Source organism: Pseudophryne corroboree, chromosome 2 (genome assembly GCF_028390025.1).
Source record: "Pseudophryne corroboree isolate aPseCor3 chromosome 2, aPseCor3.hap2, whole genome shotgun sequence".
Classification (NCBI taxonomy): Eukaryota; Metazoa; Chordata; class Amphibia; order Anura; family Myobatrachidae; genus Pseudophryne; species Pseudophryne corroboree.
The window spans coordinates 457,748,552-457,772,923 of NC_086445.1; the positions used below are offsets into that span (position 1 = coordinate 457,748,552).

At 40.4% G+C, this 24,372-nt stretch overlaps 1 protein-coding gene across 10 annotated transcripts in view; it reads left to right on the top strand.

Annotated features, from left to right (window-relative positions):
- Positions 1–24,372, top strand: part of AUTS2 (activator of transcription and developmental regulator AUTS2) — a 1,933,147-nt gene that overhangs the window by 655,480 nt on the left and 1,253,295 nt on the right. The window lies entirely within an intron of this gene.

Consider the following 24,372-nt stretch of genomic DNA (forward strand, 5'->3'; position numbering starts at 1 on the left):
TTGTGCTGCAGGCAGGGAATAGGTTTAAAAACAGCTTTGGAGCTTGGAGCTATTGCCTGCATTTTCTCTCTCTTTTTTTTCTTTTTAAAGCAGTGATGCTGTTTATAGCTGTTATTGGGATTTACGGAATTGTTAGATGTCTGGCAGATGTCATTTGATATTATCCGGAGGCATAGAAAGGATTAAGCAGCATTCCTTAAACTCATTACTGCTAGAAATACCTACAAAGCATTGGGAAGTTCATGGATCTAAAGTCTCACTTTACTCCAATTTTACAGTGTTGAAAGCTTTTTAAAGCAGAAGATCTCGTTCTGCCAGCCTGTAACTCAATGACATTGGGCGTTTGAAACTGTAGTCTCACTTTTTTAATTATTATTCCATTTATTACATTTATGAAAACGTATGTGTGCGTGCGTGTGTGCATGCGTGTATGGTGTTGGGGTGGGTATTATGCTTAATTAATGACTTTATTGTGTAGGACATGTAATATACTTTTACCTCTGTTTATTATTATTCTTATTCTTATTCTTATTGTTAATCTTCTTCTTCTTCTTCTTCTTATTATTATTATTATTATTATTAATAATAATAATAATAATAATAATAATAATAATTATTATTATTAGTTTATTTGTCTGTACGATTTATTGCACTATTTTAATCACTGCCATAACTTCAAATTTCTAAAGTTAGTTCATTAATTTCTGTCTAAAAACTTAAAACTGAATGAAAATATCTGAAAATGAAAATTATCTGGAACAACCCTATTCTTTTTTAGCAGAACATTTCTTAATACAAAGTAACAGTGACAAATGACTATATGATAAGTTGTAAGTAAGCTGTATTTATCACCTTATTTCTTGTGACACAGTACATCTTATCCTGACAATAGAGCAATGCATAACTCGCCATGCTTTATGTCAGAGTGCTAATAATATAAACTATTATTCCTTTCGCTTACCTGTTTTTTGCAGCAGATGGCACTGTTTAGTTCCAGTTTAGGCTGCTGTTCTGGAAGGTTCTGTAGTAGAATCTGTTTAAATGGAGCTTTATAGGCTTTGTATGTCTTTTGCATCAAGCTTTATGCAGCCTGTACAAGAAGCCAATGAGGCAGGGCACCACTGCATAAAGCTCATTTCATTTTTTTCAAGGCCAGGTTCTCTGTGGACTTTCTGTAAACCTTGTCATAAAATACATAATGACATTACAGTGTGTTATAGCCTTGTGTATTAATTTGCCTCATTGCTCCATTCAGTAGAAGCAAGTTTTAATAAAATGTTATTGCTCTTAGAAAAATAGATACATTTTTATTCATAGAACATGCAAAACACTGTCAGACAGACTGCGATACATCAGACAGCACAGCTCACTATATAATACCACATGTAGTCATTGTGACTCTCTGGGGTATTAATGCTGAAGTGACCACTGGCCCACACATGTGTCTGTGTATTTACAGGTGTGCATTTCTAGCGCCTTTTAAATAGCGTTGTGTGGTCATCAAAATGTGCATTATTTTGTTAAGAATTGAATGTACAATTCTGAAGCGTTGATCATAACGGTGCTGAGCCCAAGAATGTGAAATTTTTTATTCCCTCAGGATTGTGTTTTCCCAAGCTGGCATTAATCACATGTTCTCTTACTGATTTCACTATGTAATTTGGGGGCAGATGTATTAAGCCTGGAGAAGTGATAAAGCAGTGATAAATGCAAGGTGATCAGGCACAAGCCAATCAGCGCCAATATGTAAATTAACAGTTTTGAGCTGATTGGCTGGTGCGTTATCACCTTGCATTTATCACCGCTTTATCACTTTTCCATGCTTAATATATCTGCCACAACTTGGTTCTATAAGGCCTTGCAGTGCCTGATAGACATTACATTGTGACCTGGACAAATTATTAATCATTATAAATTTCAAGAAAACTGAGCAAACATCATTTTACTGTAGATGCCTCCCAATTATTGGCAGATGCCTACAAGTTGGTAGGTGCATAGCAGATGTGAGCAAGGAGTTAGTTGACATGTTGACTCTGAACAAGAGAAGGTTTTATAGAAGATAAATGCTGGTACTTCCCACAATAACAAAAATAAAGAAGAAAAATGTGACTATACCCACTTTCATCTTAATGAATATCCACTTTCACTAGCTACGGATATGTGGGTAAGCAAAGATGCCTGCTCTCAATAAGAGCAAAATGTGTAATACAATATATTGGTGATATACAAACCTTCTAAGCTAATGCCCAAAGTTACCAAATGCAGAAGCTTTTGGCTTAGGAAGTGACTTCACGTTTTGGCATTTAAAGGTGCTTTGAAGCAATATTGATCTGGTTTTAAGCCACTCAAATTTTTTGACTGGGCTCACCTACAGTATATAGAGAAATGGACAGGTACTTTCAGAGGTAAAATACACAACTAGATCTGCAACTGACACCATGGAAACTAAAATTAAAAGCTTTCAATACTGCAGATGTTTCTTGGAGAAATTAATGGACCTTTGGTCAACATACAGTACTGTATCACTCAAATTAGGTCATGTTGTCGTCACAAAATTAAGTTGTTATAAAATACATTTCTATGATTATCCCAATAAAGGAGGCTACTGTAAGTTATTTTCAAGAGGTCATGCCACAGTTAATGGGGCTGACTACATATAGATTTTATTCGGCATCATTTTTCTCAGGTTCTAGATAGGAGCAAGTGTCTGGGTTTTTTATCCAATGATTTCGGGAGTGATATCTTGAACACTTTTGTATTTTTAATCCCTTGGACCTTCAGTTGAGTAACTTGTGGTCAGATAAATTATAATTTTCCACCAAGAACTATCTTGTGATGATCTTTTATTTCAAACCATGTGAGTTTGTTAGATAAATGACTAACACGGGACTACTAGCTCTGTGCTGGAGATATGCCTAATACCTTCAGGAGCACCACACTTGCATAATCGCAGTTAAGTCAGTAGGATGAATATTCACAACAAACTGCACTTTCTTAATGTTACCCAGCATTATGGTGTTGTGTCATAAACATGTGGGCCAACTGTATAGAAAAGTGAACTACAAAAGTGAAACCTAGATCCATACCTGGTTTGGACAATTTGCCTGGAGGGATAAAATTACTAGAACAGCTAGCTTTGCCAACTTACGTAGGGCAACAACAAATGGTGGTCATGGTTTCCTGGATATTCAGATGTATTATTTAGCTCCCCACCTTAGTCAAGCTGTTGCATGGTTTGCTTCTGATAATCACCCACATTAGATGGACTTGTAAATGTCGACTTGTAAAGTGGCTTCCTTGCCCTCACTTCTATGTAACTCCCCTTGCCTCCAGCCTGTAGTCTGTTCTACTTACCCAGTTATTTGCTTTACCTGTTCCGTTTGGAACCTCAGTACATATTGTACAATTGTTCTGCAACCCTTCTCCACTTACTCCATTATGGGATAACCCTGATTTTTCTCCATTTTTTTCCCTCTCCTGCTCTACTTCATGGGTCTCATCATTATTATTATAATACTTTTATTTATATAGCACTTTTCTTCAGCATGATTCAAAGTCGATTTGCAAGCATCAAAAACATAGTACAGAGGTTTAGTATTACAGCAAGAGTAAAACAAACAAAAAAACAATAAACATGGTGAGCATAATGAACTTGCAGGTCTTGAAAATGATTATCTTAAATACTACATACTATATCAGTTGGTAAGGGGGGGCATACAAACTATCATGGGGTGTGGAAAGTGTTGCCAGGGAGAGATGGAAAAGTCAGATATATAAATGTGAACTCATCATAAGGACATAAGGACATCCTTAAAATGCAGCCATCACAAATGCAATGTAACAAGGTGTGAGAAGCCAGAGGTGCGGGACTTCATGGGAGAATGCCCATATTTTTAATGTGGCAATCATTTACAAGACAAACCATATTTAGTTCTCTATTCTGCTGGGGTCAGGGATTCAGGAAATTTCCCAGATATGCCAATTCTGACGAAAAAAATATCAGGATTGGTGAATCAGGGAATTTTAACATGGAGAATTTCCTAGATTCCCCTACAGGTCGCCAATCTTTGATAGCCGCCAATCACCATTTTTGATTGTGGATTGGAGTATATGGGAATTGCGGTGTTTATGTATGGTCCACCTAACTCAGTGTCCTTATGTTATATGTTTCTGAGAGATTTTCCTTCAACAGGTATTTGAGAACACTCCATACTGGCTCACTCATACAAAGACAGTTAATAAAGAGTATACACAGGTTTTATAATTCATACAGTGATGTGATAGTAAGACATACAGTATAAACCAGGTACGTTTACTGCTACTGTAGTTCATAAGTGCATTATAAAGGGAAATAAATGGCAATAAATCAATTATGCATTATGACAGAAAAACAAGGAGCACCAACATAGTGTGTATATTTAACAAAAAACTGTGTATTGCATAACATTATTTGCTTATCAGAAATAAGTAAAAAGAAGTGTTCAATGTCTGAGCTTTTCCAGAAGTCCGGATCATGTGAGATATGCATATACTGTAGCATGATCATGAAGTTTAGAGACATTTACGGGTTTGTCCAATTAACCGCAAAGGGTGCGATGTGCTGTTGCCACTGCGTTTCATCTCTGGCAACTGCACCCAATCTCGCACTATTCGTGAGCTGAAATGAGCCACACTTTACACATAATTGCTCAGACTATGGGGTGGTGAGCACTTTTGTGTGAGTTCTGGCAGCCGTAAAGAGCAGCCACTGCTGCGATGACTCGCACCTGCGAGATTATCGCAACTAATTTGAATGATCCCTTAGAATGGTATCTCACAAAGCGTAGTGTACCAAAAAATAATGAATGTAGTGCTTATCTAACATAATATCTCATCGCACTGGTTCCAAAGTATGTGAAACAGGAGCTTGAAGAGTAGAGATACATACTGTATAGTATAATCAGGAAAGGTGACCCTTTGGTAATACAGGTTGAGTATCCCATATCCAAATATTCCGAAATACGGAATATTCCGAAATATGGACTTTTTTGAGTAAGAGTGTGATAGTGAAACCTTTGTTTTTTGATGGCTCCATGTACACAAACTTTGTTTAATACACAAAGTTATTAAAAATATTGTTTTAAATGACCTTCAGGCTGTGTGTATAAGGTGTATATGAAACATAAATGAATTGTGTGAATGTACACACACTTTGTTTAATGTACAAAGTTATAAAAAATAATGGCTAAAATGACCTTCAGGCTGTGTGTATAAGGTGTATATGAAACATAAATGCATTCTGTGCTTAGATTTAGGTCCCATCACCATGATATCTCATTATGGTATGCAATTATTCCAAAATACGGAAAAATCCCATATCCAAAATACCTCTGGTCCCAAGCATTTTGGATAAGGGATACTCAACCTGTAGTAGATATGTAATAAAGTATATTCTTAGGAATCTTAATGATTGGACTCCTCAATGCATCTGCTAGATTCTATTTCTAGTACAGTAACATGCAATAGAAATATGACAAACCAAAGAGTGGTACAGTACATAGAAAAACACCCTCAATATAAATTCTATTAGCCCTTATGGCGTATAAATTAGTACATACTGTATAGTCTGTATATCTCTTTTTGTGCACTGGTCTCCTACAGTATTGGGCTTGCTTTAAAATCACTTGAACTCAACATATTACCTTTATATCTGATCTTTCCAATTACGTATGATCCCTCTCCAGATGATCAACCAGGCAAAGGTGTCAGAATGAAAGGGGCTGCTCATCCCCCAAAATATTTGAGATGCGCCTGTCAATGTACTAGCTTGAGAGGCACAGTATGACCACCATCTAGCATTACCATGGCAGTGTCAGGATGGAGCTAATACCCTTTTCGCCTGCTCCGCTTCCTCCATCCCCACAGCCCTTCTCCATCCGGCTCCAAGGCCGTCCTGCACCCAGCTCCAGACCCTACAGTGTGTGGCCAGCTACTGTGAGCTAGTCCCTCCTCTGGGACCAGCCCTGCACCCTTTTCACCTCCCACTTCATATGATCCTAACCTCTTCCCTCTCAACTCCTTCATCCTTTCTCTCCCCCATTCGTAGCACACAGCCCCCCTAGCTTGATACATAGAAAGGTATATCTATATAAATATATATATCTAACTCTGGGGCCGATTCAGACCTGATCGCTGCTGTGTGTTTTTGCACAATGGGCGATCAGGTCTGAACTGCGCATGCGTATGCACCGCAATGCATAGGCGTGATGGTCCACAGTGACGGGATGGTGCAAAAAATCCAATCGCACTGGCAACGCAAGGAGATTGACAGAGTATGTGGGTGGCAACTGACCGATTTTGAGGTGTGCCCAGAAAAACACACGCGGGACCATGTGTTTGGAGGGAGGGTTTCTGACGCCAGCTCCAGCCCCGATCATCGCACTGGAAGAGTAAGTCCTAGACTCTGCAGAGACTGCACAAAATTAGTTTGTGCAGTCTCTCCAACACATCCGAACGCACACATACACAGTGATTTCCCCTCCCCCTGTAGGCGGCGACTACCTGATCGCAGGGATGCAAAAAATGCACCCTAGCGATCAGGTCTGAATTACCTTCTTTGTCATGTACGTGGTGTGGCGGGTAAGTCCAGCTGCCCCTGAGGGGGCAGCATTTAGCAATTTAGGGGTGCCAAAATAAAATTATATCTTGCTCCCAACCTAAAAACAAAAGGACACACAATACAATAGTGTTGTAAAAATAATAAAAAAGTTCAACTTACAATTTATATTGTAGCTACCTTCAGCAGTTTATTAGCTGATCTCTCCCAGTGTGTTATTTCAGCAAGATACCTACAGTAGGTTATTATTTAGGAACATGCATTGCAATTTAATGCAACTTTTGAAAGGCTGCACATTGTGTTTTCACATAGAAACGTCCTAACTTTCTGTCTTGCAGCTTACTTTGTCTGCTAAAGCAATAACCTGGTATGGCTTTAACCTTCACACCTTGAGCAAATATTAACACTACATATGGTAATAATGGAGATAACTTATAACATCTGTATTTTAAAGTAAAACTCTGTAACAGGTGTGTTTGAGTTTGTGTGTTGGGAGGGTTATAGAATCCTGAATTGTAGTGACTGCAGTATCATATCGTATTGTCTTCTCAATTTTCATCAACTAATCATTACTGTCTATCATGTTAGAAACTGGAAAGTGTTTATGAAAGGAATTAATGGTAAGGCTGAAATTTTAATTTGCAAACACTTAGCATAGAGAGTGGTGATTTGTGAAATAATACCATCAGCATTATTCATAGCTCTGACATTGCCTTGCGATTCCCTAATGTAGGGATGCTGGTCTTGTGAGATGATACGCAAAATTAAAATAGGGCCTACCTGACCAACTGCATTGTTCAACAATATTCTGAATGAATGCAACTGAAATAAAACATATACGAAAGACGATAGACCTCTAACAATCCTTTGAACACTGGCAACTGAGACTGCCTGATAAGTACAGCATCACTTACCGCCCATGTATCTATTCTACCCCAGAGCAAAACAAGAAATTTACACAAGCCCTATCACATCAACTGGCTTCACATGAGCACATCACGGCTGGGTCCTCATCAACAGACTCCCTGGGGCTTGGAAGACTTGGGCCCTCATTCTGAGATGATTGTAGCTGTGATCATTTAGCACAGCTATGATCATTCACAATGACATGCGGGGACGTCCAGCATGCGCAGTGGGTACCCGTTCGCTCGGCTGCACTAAAAAGCAGAGAGTGAACGGGTCAGAATGGCCCCCTTGGTCTGTTCTAAACTGCACATCTTACTTTGCATGGAGAAGTGCTACAGATTCACCTGCTAGTCCGTGTTTTTCCACTGGATCTAACTTTCCAGATGTGAGTACTAACCACCTTAACAGCTGGACATTATTTTAAAGACATTTTCTGTCCCAGGCTACATACAGTAATTGCACAACATTCTTGCCAATATCGAACTAATCTTTGACTGCATCCTACCATGTACCTGACAGTGTGTATTGTACATTTTCTAGTGGATCCAGTTGGGAACTCAAAATTAAATCTACCAATAGACTCCATGAAATATAAGGTTGTCGCAGTCTAGATACAACATTAATACTTCAAAAAATAAAATTACACTTTGTAACTGGTTGATAGTAACATTCATTTTTTATTTCTGCTAAATATAGGTTGAGTATATGTGTGTGTGTGTGTGTGTGTGTGTGTGTGTGTGTGTGTGTGTGTGTGTGTGTGTGTGTGTGTGTGTGTGTGATTTTCTCAGTAGGGGAACCAAAAATGTGTGATTTTGGATAAGGGTTACTCAACCTGTACAAATTTAATGCATTTGAAGATTGACCTTTTTAACTGTTACTTGACCTATAAAGTACCTTGTACTCAAAGTTCTTATGCTTACATCTGACAAACTTTATATTATAGTCTATGCACCCAGACTTCACTCCACACTATTTCATAAACACTTACTACACATAACTGTGTTTATGCCATAAATAGCTTTATTTGCTGATTATATCCATCTATTTCCTGTGGCAAGGAGTACCCACAGCACAGCTGACCAAAAATGTAGCTACACACTCATTCTACATTCCATCAGAGGAAGTGCAAATCCCCCCCAAACACTCTTGGCACTCTTCAGTGTACACCTGTTTGTGTACCAGACTTTTTCCACACTGTTTATGCTCTGGCATTTCAATTGCATCTCCACTTGGAAAGGAAGAGGCATAACGGGCCTGTAAAGGGATATTTTAACACGAACATAGTTCAGTAATGGTGTGTGTACTTAGGGCTACACAGAGTTAGACAGAAGCGGTTTCCAGGTGCATCATTTGCAGCAAGTATAGCAATTATAGTAGCTAAACAAGCATACAGGCAGGCAGACCGCAAACATACGTACAACTGTGCATATGGGCTATACACATTTATTTTCATGCACACAACACAGGAGCATCTATGGTTGTCTGCGATCAATCAACTTTTCTTCCGTCCCTATATATACAGGGATTTCTATCCTGTCAATGCACTTTGCAGTTTCTATTAAACTTTAAGCTGTAATTGATCTATCAGCACATTTTCCTTTCAGTGATCTCCACTCCGCAATCTACAGTTTGGTACTTCCAATTTATGTACAGTTATCACCAGGGATTAAATGATAACTGGAGCAGTGCATCTTACTATTCTTCGTTGGCACGAGGGCACTCTCTCCCCTCTTTCCTGCATACAGAATGACATAACTTCAGGCTGTCAGTACAGACCAGCAAAGGTTTGCGCAGGTGTGAACAGGCATAGCCAACTGTCAGCACCCAACCGTGTGCTACTGTACATGCCACTATGCCCGTGAATGTCCAGCGTACACACTTTCAATACTGTTGCACTGTGGCTTCTCTTGGACCCATCGACTTTGATCACATATCACTATGTCTGTATCTAGCGGACTCAGCAGGGAAGGTGCACAGACAGCCACTTGCACAGTGTACAGGGTAGACACTGGATGATGATGATGGAAGAAATGGGACCTGCATGTGGGTCTACATCATCTTCCCTGGTCCCTCTCCTGCAAGCTGCTGAAAAGCTGTGAATCCACAGAGAGGGGCAGAGCTCATTGTCTCCATACTCCAAGACAGGTCTAACTAGTATGCGCAGGTTGGTGCTGATGACTCTGATGAAGCAATGAGGCACCACATCTGTCATGATCCTAGGTACAGCGATTCCCCAGATACGCCAATCTGCGAATCCCTGCCACGTGACACCTTTACTGGATACCTGAGTGCGTGTGTTAATTTCACACAAAATCACTGCCACCAGCCAAAGTACAAACATTTAGGGTATGACCCAAGGCAAACTTATTGCTTTTGCCTGCACCTAGAATTATTAATATTTTGGTAACGCCTCTTTCAGAGAGTTGGGTTGGATACACAACAGAAACCAGATCTAAAATTAGATTATTTAATTCAAGTAAAACACTTCAAAGCTTGTTACAGAAAAAAGAAAGTTACAAGAATATATTGATAAAAAGTCAAAGTCACAGCAGAAAGACAACTTCAAGAAAATAAAAATAGAGATAAACCCACCGATCCTAGCACGCATGCAGAGTAGAACGATGAGGTGAAGTGAAGCCGCTTCGGATATCGGAACATTACAGAGCCAGAATGTTCTCCTGACTCATTTCTGTGATAATGGACAACTTACACTCTGTGGGTCTCCTATTTAAAAAACATGCTGCCCCTTCAACCCCCCTCCCTCTGGAGTGTTACTGTTAACCCTTTCCATATCAGAGTTAATTGTGCAAATTCAACTGTAAAATGGGGTCTCTTGGTCATATACGCAGGGGCTGGCTAATTACTCTCCCCCTTCCTTTTGAATATGGGCAATCAGATTTATCAATCATACTAAGACACTTATAGCTGGCTGAAGGAAGTTTTTAATCACCTTCCCTAGCCAGCATGTATTTCTGGTCTCTCTGGTGACCCCCTGGGGTCAGGAAGCAACCTGTTGGGAGATACACAAGCCAGTTGAGAAAACACATTTCAGGCCTGACCTGCGTTTACTTTAAGATCTCAGCTCTGATTCTGGGATAAGTAAACTAAACTCAATTTCACACCTAAGCAGTCAGTGTGTCTCTGTGTTCTGTGGCTACAATGAAATGCCAGCAGATCAATCAAGCTCCAACCACTTAACATGCAAAGACAGTTATCACATACTGGTACATTGATACATCAATTGGAATAATACAAATTCAATCATGCCCATTTCGATGTAACCCAGATGCATTGGCATCACATCCATTGATACGTCACTTGGATATCATTGTGTCATCTATATTGATATCACACTACTTATTAACAGGCCTATTCCTGCTTGAAATAGCCTGGATCATGACACCTCCCCCTGTAAGATCAGCATGGGAGCAGTGGCACATCAGACTGAAGTCTCCTATGACCTTTTCACACAGGATTTATACATAACCACACACAGGGCATTTGCAGACATTGATCAATACAAAATTATTTGCAGTTATGCACATTCTGGCGTCAGAATAGCGTCCAATCATGACAACATCTGTCCCAGCAGAGACCATACACTCTCAATCTTCATAAAATATGAATACTTTATTATAACATTATAATATGATAATATAAAAAGACTAAAATACGCCATAGGCAGTGTTAAACACGCTGGTGGGTCATAATAATATGTGCTGTGCATGTCTATGCAGACTAGTTTGTGACTGTTAATTCCATCCATTAAGAGTCACTAAAGTTGTCTGCATTTGAAACACACCTCTTAAGTATAAGTGTAGGTTTTAGTGTATCACTGATGAATGCCTTGGGTCTGGACATTTCTGTCATGACCAAAGTGTATGTACAGATGTTTCCTCATACATCATTGCTGCAGTTACGGCAAACAGCCCCTCTTGGCACGCCAAGTCCAGTGAGACTCTGTGAGCATTGGCCATCTTTTTTTTGCTGAAAATGCATCTTAGATGCAGCACGATGCAACTAGGACACATCGGGAGACTGTGCTGGCTAATTTTATATATGGCACTTGTATATCTGTGTGTGACTGAGTCTCTGAATCTGCCTACGAATTGCTACATTGCAACAGCCGTGGCTTTTCTTAATTCCAAATTCTGTTGTGCTTTATATACAGACCAAGAGGGGAATTCAATTAGCTGCAGTAATTTTATTGTGGGCTAATTGACCTCCTGGGGCTTTTCAATTATCCCCGAAAAGAAGCCGCCATCAGCACTTACAAGGGTTTTTTTAGGAATCTCAGAAGGCTCCGAAAAAAAATCCTGATGATGACCCCGTATTTGCGATCCCAGATTCGAAAACACATAGGTCTGTGAATGTATCATGGATTCTATGTGTTTTCACCTGAAAATAGATATTTTTCCGGGCACAAAAATCTGGGGCTAAATGAATAGCCAGAAAACAAAATAGCGCAAAAAAAATTGTGAAAAGCCGTTTTTCGCACTAGAAAATATGCAGCTTACAGGGACACACCAGCAGACCTCACAGCACCTTCAGAATACATGCTGCCTGGGCTCTACTGGCATTACCAGCTCCTCTTGTCTCTCACTTCTCTGGTGTGACAAACACACCCAGCTTTCTGATGCTTCCAGCAGCACAGGTTTCCAAATACTGGCACACCTTCCCCCAGCACCTATTCCCTTTTAAAACCACACTGAAACATGGCTAGGGATGTACAAAGTTTCAAACCATGGGGAGGATATTGTTCTCACCAAGGTTAGCGGGTAACCCGCACCAAGATATAAGATCCAAATATATTATAAGATTGGGGTACCTTTTCAAATATGATTGCCACTGTCTATGATAAGTGGGTAAATCACAAAAGAGCATAAAGGTTATTTAGAGGAGCTACCAACTGATTTGGGTTGAAGTTTAAGGGTCAATTCCCCAAAGAGAGGGGAGAAAGAGGAGAAATCAGTTATGACTATGGTGCACACAACCCAAAATACATTTAATTTTTTAAAAGTAGTACTTTTTTAAAAGTAGTACTTTATATATTCATTAAAACCCCTAACATTTTCTCAATGGATGGCTCAAATGCCAAAGTGAGTATTTATATATGAAAGTAACGTATTTAATCATTTGCCTGACTGAGATTGTTCTTAATTTCTGATAAAGCGGAATATTAAAATAAGAAGAGAATGGGACTAAGGATGAAAATAAAGTGAATAAAGATTAAAAACAAGGCTAATGTGTCATGTTTACTGTGTATTATAGATACTAAATAGTCCTCATATGCAGAAATCACTCCTAAATTTTTATAAGGTAATATAACAGTACTGTCATTAGGAGGGACCCAGGGCCGGATTAACAATGGGGCGGATGGAGCTGCAGCTCCAGGCCCCCCATTGTAAATAGGCCCACAGCAAACTGACAGCATTGACAGGAAAAAACTTTCCTGTCACAGACTGCCAGCTGAGTCCTCTCTCCCATGTCCCCTCCTCCTCCGGCTCCAGCACTCTCACCTGAGAGAAGTAACGGAGCCGTGCAGGCAGTATGCTGGCCGACCCTCCCTCTCCAGTCTCTCCTCCGGGGTCCTGCTCTCACTCACAGGCCCAAGCTTCCGCCCCTCCAGACTGCACGGAGAGCTGCTGTTGCAGGAAGCCTGGCAAGTGTAGTGATGGCTTCTTGAGTAATGTGTGTATACAGTTTGTGTGTGTACTGTGTGTGTACATTAGGTGTGTGTATATGGTGGGTGGGTGTATATGTGGTGGTGTGTGTGTACATTAGGTGTGTGTAGTGTACTCTGTATATGGTGTGTGTGTGTGTGTATATGTGGTGGTGGAGGTGTGTGTACTTTATGTGTGTGTGTGTATATATGGTGGTGGTTGTGTACTGTGTGTGTATATATGTGGGGGGGGTGTACACATTAGGTGTGTGTAGTGTACTGTGTGTATATGGTGAGTGTGTGTATGTATATGAGGTGGTGGAGGTGTGTACTTTGTGTATGTATATGAGGTGGTGGGTGTGTACTGTGTGTGTGTGTATATATGTGGTGGTGGGTGTGTGTGTAGTGTACTGTGTGTATATGGTGTGTGTAGTGTGTTGTGTGTATATGGTGAGTGTGTGTATGTATATGAGGTGGTGGAGGTGTGTACTTTGTGTGTGTATATGAGGTGGTGGGTGTGTACTGTGTGTGTGTATATATGTGGTGGGGGTGTACATTAGGTGTGTGTAGTGTACTGTGTGTATATGGTGAGTGTGTGTATGTATATGAGGTGGTGGAGGTGTGTACTTTGTGTGTGTATATGAGGTGGTGTGTGTGTGTGTGTGTGTGTGTGTGTGTGTGTGTGTATATGTGGTGGTGGGGGTGTGTGTAGTGTACTGTGTGTATATGGTGGGTGGGTGTAGTGTGTGTGTATATGAGGTGGTGGAGGTGTGTACTTTGTGTGTATATGAGGTGGTGGGTGTGTACTGTGTGTGTGTGTGTGTGTGTGTGTGTGTATATATGTGGTGGAGGTGTGTGTGTGTACTTTGTGTGTAGTGTTTATATGTGGTGGCATGGGTGTTTCTTCTGTTGGCAGCTGTCTGTCCATTAAGGTAAAAAGTGGATGGGAAGCTATAGTTAAATATACATGAATGCGAGTACAGTACTACTTTAGTGCCCTACGTTCTGTTCATCCTTTGCTGTGGGGATGACCAACTGAGCAGCAGTCAGAAATTCAAGCAAATATTTAGCTGAAGAAGGAAAGTATTGTATAAAGGGCCTGTCATGCAGCAATGTGGTTATGTAACTTTTGTTATATCCAGAAAGCTGCAAAACATAAAAAAACTGAGTCATGGTATAGATAATTGAGAATACTGATAAGTAATGTGGTCAATCAGTTATTATCTAGCATATATCATAATCGGGAACATTCAGATTTTCAGTCTGGTTCTGAAGTCAGTGCTTTAGTTAAATTTATTGGGCTAACTGTAATTTAGCAACTCTAGGGCAGATTTATTAAGCTCGGTGAAGTGATAAAGTGGAAGGTGATAAAGCACCAACCAATCAGCTCCTAACTGTCATTTTTCAAACCCAGCCTGTAACATGGCAGTTAGGAGCTGATTGGCTGGTACTTTATCTCGGTGCAATTTATCACTTCGCAAGGCTTAATAAATCTGCCGCTGAATCACATGCAAATTATTGTGCTAATTTAATGTGTTCTTAGTGTTTTGTACAGCTTGGAGAATATATAACAATGTGTGTTTGCAATAATCTACTAGTAATTGTTACACTTGATATTATAAAGAAATCTGCTTCTAAGCTGAGTACACGTTATCCAATTCGAGCAGATCAGCTAATAATTGTCTGATTGGCCCAATAATTGCATGGCTTGTATGCAGAAGCAGTAGCTGATAAATGGCTTCAAACGCTCCTGCAATGGTCAGATCAGGGGGGCGGAGTATAGGGCGTTGCACAGGCTATCTCCTTCCGACCTCCCAATCCCATTGTAGAGTACACACTGAGTAAGAAATTGGTGCGCACCATTCCAATAATCACTCGTCGTATTGGAGTGTTTTTTTGGATAGTGATCAATTTTCTTATCGTGTGTATCCATTTTAACAGATCACAATGGAAAATTGATAATCTACAAGATTCAATCTGCACATCAAATGTAAGCATGGCATAATTCATAGCTGGCATCCTGCGTTGTATGTACCAAGATAGATAAGGTCATATCATATAGTGGCTCTTTCCTTACTGACATCATGGACCGGATATAATGACGCCTGAGTTTGGCGGGCGTGTGGAATACTGGCTGAACTCTGACTCTTTTTAAAGAAGCAATAACTTGCAAGGCATGGTTTTGCCTTGCAAGTAAAAGTCTGAGTTCAGCCGGTATCCTGCACGGCCGCTAAACTCAGGCGTCATTACATCCGCCCTGTGTTTATTATAAATAGCAACATTTGTACATCTTCTGTTCGCTTAATATACGGGTAGTGGTTGAAAGTGTGTTGGTGTGCTCGCCCCCATTTCTAACAAAGAACATTATGCAAAAAAAGGGGCGTGGCTTTGTGGTGAAGGGACATAACTCATACACAGGCAGGGAAATAAATAATGAAGTTATCAAATAAATATATATAGGCAGTCTTTTATGAACTGAGATATCTCATAATAATGGTACCAGGAATCTCTTTAGGTCCTGGTCTAATAGTATATGCACTTTCAACTGACCTTCCATTCAATGTAATTCTAATTAGAGATTCCATTGATGCAGCAAGCTGATAGTGTTTATAGGAGCCGGGGGAGCGGGTGACTCGCCCCTCCTACCTGCCCGATGGATCTGGGGAGAAGGCTGTGACTTTGGTGTGCAGGCTAGGAGTCACCGGGTGTGTTGTAGAGTGGTTGCTGGCACCGCACATGCTCCTGGTCTGCACATGCTGCTGGCTCAGCTCATAGCTCCGTTACCTGGAGCTATTAAACGTCCGTCCACTTTTGGTTGTCCAAGGGGGGGGGGGTGTCGTGTGGTTGCGTAGGGACTCAGAGTAGATGGTACTAATACCGGTATACATACATAGACAGTACAATACATGACAAAAAACAAGAAACATGAAAACATTTAAAATGTCATTTGAATAATGCAGTGGCAAGAAGTAATATTTCTGCTGACCTATTTGATTGGAGAAAAATCCCTGTTTTCCCCTATTTTTCCAAAGCAATTCAACCTAAGGAATACATTTTTCCCATTTTTACCTGTTTGTAGAGGTACAAAAGCACTGAAGGGAGAGTAAACCGCACAAGGTGTATCTACCTGTATTCAGATTTTTCTCCAATCAAATAGGACAGCAAAAATATTTCTTCTTGCCATCGCATTATTCAAATGTCATTTTAAATGTTTCTTGTTTTTTTGTCATGTATTGTATTGTACTGTCTATGTATACCGGTAGTACGGCCATCAGCATTATATAAACCATATAAACTAAATAATATGGAGATTTTCTGCATTATATCCTAATAAATAAATTGGATTACACCAGATTTTAAAAGTAAACTGTGTTTGTGTGTATATGGTGTGGTGGGGTTGTTTGTGTGTACTTTGTGTGTGGAAGTAATGTGTACTGTGTGTATGTATATGTGGTGGTGGAGGTGTGTGTACTTGGTGTGTGTGTGTAGTTTGTACTGTGTGTGTGTATATGTGGTGGTGTGTGTGTACACGTGGTGGGGGCATGTATACTTCTTATGTGTATAGTGTGTACTGTGGGTGTATGTACTTTGTGTGTCTAGTGTGTGCTGTGTGTGTGTATGTATATGTGTGTGTACTTTGTGTGTGTACTGTGTGTTTGTATATGTGGGGAGGTGAATGTGTTAGTGGGCACTGTGATGTTGAAATTGATAAATGAATGGCTTATGACTGCTAGATGAGGGTAGTTAACGGGTGCTGCCATGTGTGTGTAGTAAGGGGTGCGGCCTGTGTGTGTAGTAAGGGGTGCTGCTGCCGTGTGTGTGTAGTAAGGCGTACAGCCATGTGTGTGTAGTAAGGGGTGCTGCCATGTTTGTGTAGTAAGGGGTGCTGCTGTGTGTGTAGTAACGGGTGCTGTTGTGTGTGAGTGTAGTAACAGGTTCTGGTGTGTGCGTGTCGTAACGGGTGCTGCCGTGTGAGTGTAGTAAGGGGTGCTGCTGTGTGAGTGTAGTAGGGGGTGCTGCTGTGTGTGTGCAGTAAAGGGTGCTGCTGTGTGAGTGTAGTAGGGGGTGCTGCTGTGTGTGTGCAGTAAAGGGTGCTACTGTGTGAGTGTAGTAGGGGGTGCTGCTGTGTGTGTAGTAACGAGTGCTGTTGTGTGAGTGTAGTAACTGGTTCTGCTGTATGTGTGTAGTAACGGGTTCTGCGGGGTTAGTGTAGCAACAGGTGCAGCTGTGTGAGTATAGTAATAGGTGCTGCTGTTAGTGTGCTGCTGTGAGTGCCCCTCCACATCACTAGTCACACCCTCAGCGGCCCCATATAATAGGCCCTTTGTAAATTTCAGCTCCAGGCCCATGTGGACCTTAATCTGGCACTGGAGGGACCTATGAGTAATGTGTCATAATTTTGTTGTCATAATTGTTTCATTTACTGCAGAACCCTCCTGCCCAGGTGCAGTGTGGAACCCTTTTTGGGGATATCTCGAATTAGAACATTTGATGAGAGGAGTGGAAGCTAACTGCGAACTGCACCTGCAGTGTGAGCCAGTGCAAAAACATGATTTTGTTTTGCAGAATAATGGTACTAAATCAGGCATGTCCAAACTGCGGCCCTCCAGCTATTGTGAAACTACATATCCCAGCATGCCCTGACACAGTTTTGCTGTCAGAGAATGCTCAAGCTGTGTCAGGGCATGCTGGGATGTGTAGTTTCTCAACAGCTGGAGGGCCGCAGTTTGGACATGCCTGTACTAAATGATATAAAAGAGTTGAGAGAGTCTTCATGGAAAGCACATCCATTTCAATGCCACAAAGACTTAACTTTTAAAAATATGCAAGGTGAAATATGATTTATGGATTGGAACAGGCTAATTGGAGAGAGTCACAGATTAAAATTTTGGCAAATTGGCGCAAATAAATAGGATTTCGGGGGTTTACTATGTCTCTGCAGTAATAATCTTTACTAGTATGTTACTGTCTTTGCAACAAAATAGTTTAGTAAATGTTCTCTTGGCATCTGGCATAACCTATAAAAAGAGTGTCTGGATAAAGTAAATATGCCTTTTGTTGAATGCAATGTGGGCCAACTCTTTTCAGCAAAATATTTAATAACAATCTGTATTGAAGTGGTATGAATGACATTCAGAAATGCCTTAAGTGTAATCTTAGAGGCTTGGAAATGAATAGCTAGCTTTCATCTCAACAGTATACAACAGATGATCACTAAGTAGTCTGGCAAGAAGATCAACCATAAACACAGCTCTTCTTGTTAAGTTATCATTCTTCTCTTGGTTAATACCTTGACATATTTCTGGAATGTCTTCTGGCTTTCAGAAAATGTTAGCTGGGTTCAACATTCTCACTCCACCAGCTTTAGTGGTGTTCAGTTTATGATACAGTGTAAGCTTAAGCAAATGTTATCTCATTACCTTTATAAGTGTGCTAAACTTAAATATTTAAACTAGCAGAATACTACAAGCATGTTTCCTGTATAGGACACACACACACACACACACACACACACACACACACACACACACACACACACACACACACACACACACACTCTCTCTCTCTCTCTCTCTCTCTCTCTCACTCTGTCTCTAATGCTCACTCTGTCTCTAATGCACACACTCACTCTATTTCTCTCATATATATTCCTCATCTTTAATACTTCAAATCATAAATTGCTTTTTTTCTCTATATACTGTACTTTCCTGTAATCTATTTTATGGATTTCCACATTAAAAGTGATCACTGTTCACAAACAATGGAACGAGAGCTGTTTGAAATTTATTTGTTTTTGTGCCATGTAAATTACTTGAATAAACCTGAACAGTCCCTTTCATTTAAGGAATATTGGGGGACATTTACTAAGCAGTGATAAGAGCAGAGAAGTGAGCCAGTGGAGAAGTGCCCATGGCAACCAATCAGCACTGAAGTAAAATCTATTATTTGCATACTATAAAATTATACAGAACTGCTGATTGGCTGATGGGGCAACTTCTCCACTGGCTCACTTCTCCGCTCTTATCACTGCTTAGTAAATGTTCCTCACAGTGTGTTATTTGAAAAGTAGTAATAGTGGTGTGACCTGGGTGGGTATGGGGGAGTAATTACTGAAATAATTAAAGTGGCGCTATGTTACAGAAGATCAAAATAAGTGCGTTAAAATAGTAGTATTTCCTTTTCATTCAAAACCAATAAAGCAGTTGAGTCTCAGGGGTCTATTTACTAAGCCTTGAAGAGAGATAAAGTGGCCGGAGATAAAGTACCAACCAATCAGCTAACTGTCATGTTACAGGCTGAGTTTGAAACATGAGAGTCAGTAGCTGTTTGGTTGGTACTTTAACTCTGTCCACTTTATAGCCATCCAATGCTTAGTAAATAGAGCCCTCTATCTGTTATTCATAACTTGATTGACTTATACCCAATATTACTGCATGAATACATAAATTGACCTATATGTAAACAGTATATACAGTGCATTCACTCTTATCGAAACATAAAGAAATAGATCCGCTACACCTCTCAGAGCGGCTCAGTTGTGACGGGCATCTTGTGCCGTATGGTGAATATGCGCAGAGGGAACTTAGCCCTTTTGCTGGAAATAACACATATGTTTCCAGAAGAAGGGTATTTTGCACTTTGTTTTGTCACCCCCCCTAAATTATTAACTAAATCTACCTTTTAGAATGGGACACATCTCATGGACCATTACGGCGTATGTGAACCCCAGGCTAATATTTAGCCAGGCTTTATGCCTAACTATTAAGTACTGAAAGGGACAGCACCTACATTTTAGTCACTCCTGATACTATGAATTATGGTGAATGCAGTAGAAAATGTTTTTTTTTTCTCCCCTTTGTAAATAGGGAAATTATTTAAACCCTTAAAATTGTCTCCATAATGCAAATGATGGGCCAGATGCAATGTAAATGATTGCTGCTTAAAAAAAAAGTACGAGTTAGTCCGGAATCTCGGAGCTCTGGCCGTCTCCCATTGCATTACATCCGACCTCATGAGTGAGAAAGGAGAGAAGGTGAGTTTTTTTTCTAATATATGAGGACATGTTCTCAGCTCCATAACAGGGCGGTAGTGCACCCTATGCTGGCTTATTGTAACATTGTGACATCACACCTAGAGAGCGGAGTCAGCAACTCTTGGAGGTAGAACTGTTCCCGGAGCAGCTCCCTTGGACACTGCAGGTGGCTTTGCAGTAGCACTACTGGCTGCAGGGTGCCGTTACAGGTGCTTGCTACAGATATGTTTACTACCAGGGGCAACCATGAGTGTTGTGAGTGACAAAAAAATGAAATTGAAGAAGAAAAAGTAATGTCACAGATGCAGCTATGCTAATAAATAAGACCCCCCCCACCCCCCAAGAAAACAAACACATAATGAAATTTTGAAGTGCAGGAGATCATCCAAACTGGCAGTATTTATATTTGTGCCAATTCTGGAAGAAAGCCTGCACTGTTCCTTATAGCGGTGGTTCTCAAATGGTGTGCCTAGGCATCCCGGGGTGCCTCCGGTTGGTGGTCCAGGACCAATTGCAATTATTTATGGTCAATGTAACAGGCAAAACCAGAACTGGTGGCTGCTAATCATAAAATATGTAAGCAAATCTTGCACCCAACCGCACAACTGCACGTAAGGATGACATATAAATACAATTTACTCAATTTAATATTTCTTTCTAAATTTCTCAAGAAGAAACTTTTGGCCATGGTGTGCCATGAATAAAATTCTGATACAGTACTCTAGAGTTCCCTGATTCAGAAACGATTGGAAGCCATTGCCTTATAGATAAGCAAGGCATTTCTTACACATATGGAAGCTAATCGCAACATTGGCATCTGAGATGGAAAATGTACTGCTGTATGTTACCAGCCAATTGCATTTCATTAGGTGTTGAAAAGCTTATGGCAAACTTCCACATCAATCTTAATAAAACAGATTTCAGAGGGTATAGATAATATTTTGGCTTTCAGCAGTCAACTCAAATGATGCAATTGATATGCGTAAAGAATAATCAATTTTGAGTTGTGATAGTAAGTGCATAATTATGACTATTTATTTACCATATGCATAAAGTATAATACTAATGTACAGTACAGACAGTTCCAATGATGTACTGTATCAGTAACTTTAAGCAGCAATACTCTTCTGTATCTGTTCTGTGACTCATTTGCCAGCACTGATATGCTTTCATCTTTTTGAAACTGCTGCCTGTCATTTCAAAAAGAAGTAATAACCTAGTATCCAACAGAGACAGTAGTTACCCTTTTAATTATGGAGAGATGGTAACAGAGAATGCTAGTTGTTTTCAGGAGGATCCTATAGGCCTAGGATTGCCGAGTTGATGGGTTGAACTTGAAAGATGCCACCATTCCTATGTTTTTGCCTTTAATTTGTTAGTCTATATGGTTTTAGTTTATGTTTAATTCTGCTTTCTATGAATTTATACGTTTGCTCCTTTGGTAACTTTATTTTACATTAGGGAGCACTGGTCACTGCATCTAATCACTATGTTTGGAATTTTCACTAATTTTAGCGCTGGCTATGATACTGCACTATGTATGAACTTTTTGTCCGTGTTCTCTGTTAAACTCGAAGGAATTGACCAATCCACAAGGAGTAACACATAGGACCTCAAGAGTTTACTTAGAGACAGGGGCGGATTGGGAACAAAAAGCGGCCCTGGAAAAATTTGTACTAGTGGCCCCACATGGGCAGCACCAGAGGTGTAAGGTCTAGCCATGGGCCATGGCAGCAGCACCCTCCCCCCAAGACTTTCCAGATAGTGGGCATGTCCAGGATCAAGGGGGAAGTTAAAAAGAAATAAAATTAAATATTATGAGCACATTATATGATACACCTTCAGAATTTAGGAAACTATATTATTCTTTAGAAAGATATATTTTCTTGCTTATTACACTAACCGTATCCCAAACACTATTCACTCAATCTTATATGTCAGCCAAGCAGGCAGACAGAGCATACACTAGATCATCTGCAATCACAGGCTAAGTGGTAAAGTAATTTTCATATATGCAAATTATTTTGCATCTTATTCATTATGTCTATAAAAAGGACCACATGTCCTCAAACAAAACAGGCCCCACGGGTGCGTCGGCCCACCAGGAAACTTCCCTGTAAGCCCTATGGCCAATCCGCCTCGGCTTAGAGATAAGACTGACATTTTGTTATCATTAGGTACAATTAACGCTATACAGGTTGAGTATCCCTTATCCAAAAAAATGACCTTAGACAGGTACTCTATCTGCCCTCTGTCCATCACTTAATCAATAATAATTCAATCAATAATAGACATGACAAGTAGCAGTGGAGAGATAGGGCCACAGCCTTTTTTAACTCTTGCATTTTAAATCTTAATAGGATTGATCATGTTAAAGTGTGTAATCAAGTAGTCGACTTATACCCCGTTCTGGAAAACTACAAAATCTCCATCTTAATATTACCAAGTACTGTATTTTTTTTTTTTTCACTTTTCTTTTTCTTGTCTTTTTTTTTTTTTTAAATCATACATCCCCATTCTCTTTTCTTCTTTTTTTATTGTAACTCATTCAGGGCTTTATTTATTAAACAAACTGTTCAGGAAATCCCTCAAAAACGTACATTCGTGGGTGATACCCGCAAAATGTAAGTTTCCCAGATATAACATTTGCAGATAGAACTAAATTTGGGTGGGTTATATTGTTTCTGTGCAGAGTAAATACTGGCTGCTTTATTTTAACACTGCAATTTAGATTTCAGTTTGAACACCCCCCCCACCCAAATCTAACTCTCTCTGCACAAGTTATATCTGCCCACCCTGCAGTGTACATGGGGGGTCATTCCGAGTTGATCGCTCGCTAGCTGCTTTTAGCAGCCGTGTAAACGTATAGTTGCTGCCCACGGGGGAGTATGTTTTCGCTTTGCAAGTGTGCGAACGCGTGTGCAGCCAAGCAGGACGAAAACGGTTTTTGCAGTTTCTGAGTAGCTCTGGACTTACTCAGCCCTTGCGATCACTTCAGTCTTTTTGGTCCCGGAATTGACATCAGACACCCGCCCTGCAAACGCCTGGACTCGCCTGCGTTTTTCCAAACACTCCCTGAAAATGGTCAGTTGACACCCATAAACGCCCTCTTCCTGTCAATCTCCTTGTGATCGGCTTTGTGAATGGACTCTTCGTTAAATCCATCACCCAGCAACGATCCACTTTGTACCCGTATGACACGCGTGCGCATTGCGGGGCATATGCATGTGCAGTAGTAACCTGTTCGCTGCGCTGTGAAAAATGGCAGCGAGCGATCAACTCGGAATGACCCCAATGGTTTTGCCCAACTGCTAACAAATTTGCTGCTACGATCAGGTTTGAATTACCCCTAGTGTTACCGTTACCTTCAAGATGATGTCCAAGGACCTAAAATTTTTTAAATAAGCTGACATATTTTGTTAGTTTTGTTGCCATATGAGTTTACTTGCACATTGAATTATCCTCAGTATTTTTACATCTATATTTATGTTTCTGCATTTAACGGTGTGTGCCAAAGGACAAATGCCCATAGAAGGACAAATGCCCATACTGCTGGAGCAGACGTCCCCCCAGTGGGGTATTTATAATAGGTGCAGTGTGTGCGTTGCACACAGGCCCTCTGGAGTCCAGGGGGCCCACACCACACACCCTGCACTCAATATGTTTAATACTTACCATCCAGAGTCCCGCGGCGCAGCAGCAGCGCTGCAGAATTCACTGGGAAAATGGCACAGTGTCATTTTCCTGGTGGTTCACACATGCGCAGTAGAAAAATCACTTGGAAAATGGACGCCATGCCATTTTCTCAGAGATCAGTGCATGCGCTGTAGACTCTGGGACAGTACTAGGGTCCAGAGCTATGCACTGTTGGCTAGAGAGGAGGGGGCCCAGACGGGTTCTATACACGGGTCTCCTCCTCTCTAGAAATGCCCCTACATGCGTCCATCCGTCCGTCCCCATTCATCCTGAATGTATCACAGCCATTTATTAAAGATTTAAAATATAGAGTAAATTATCTGCTGCTCTCAAACTCAGGAAGGAAAATTATTTTCTGCTCACAATGAACAAAAAGGGTGCATCAGAATGACATTTAAATTACAAGGAACCACTGAGAATAAAAGCCAATGAAACACATGCTGGATTGAAATGGCTTAGATCAATATAATTAACTCCTGT